The following is a 370-nucleotide window of genomic DNA, read 5'->3' on the forward strand; positions in this document are numbered from 1 at the left end:
TTAACTTTTTGGACCCGTTTGAATATCAACTTTTCTATGACGAACGGTGACGTCATTATAAACGCTAACCGAGATATATGTTTTCCATGTTAGGTTCTATAATTTGCCAATACGTCCTAACTACTTTATCATGACTATATCCAAAAAAGGAAAAATATGCATACTTTCTAATACATCACAAACTGACAGGGTGACAGTAGGTGTATCAAATGTATTCATTTTATGACGTTTGAGAATTGACGACTTTTGAGGATCTACATACGGTTTATTTATATGATTTATCACCTTGTATTTCTTTCTTTCCTTGATGACTGCAATAAAGCTTAGAAGTTTCCTTATGCTATATTTTACTGCCCTTCCTATTAGTTTA

General features: G+C 32.4%; 1 protein-coding gene across 1 annotated transcript in view; it reads left to right on the forward strand.

Annotated features, from left to right (window-relative positions):
- Positions 1 to 334, forward strand: part of LOC119594662 — a gene marked incomplete at its 5' end in the record, with an annotated part of 5,696 nt that extends 5,362 nt beyond the window's left edge. Inside the window, 1 exon segment of the mRNA XM_037943716.1 lies at positions 1 to 334.
- Between the last annotated feature and the right edge of the window lie 36 nt (positions 335 to 370).

Source organism: Penaeus monodon, chromosome 34 (assembly GCF_015228065.2).
Source record: "Penaeus monodon isolate SGIC_2016 chromosome 34, NSTDA_Pmon_1, whole genome shotgun sequence".
Classification (NCBI taxonomy): Eukaryota; Metazoa; Arthropoda; class Malacostraca; order Decapoda; family Penaeidae; genus Penaeus; species Penaeus monodon.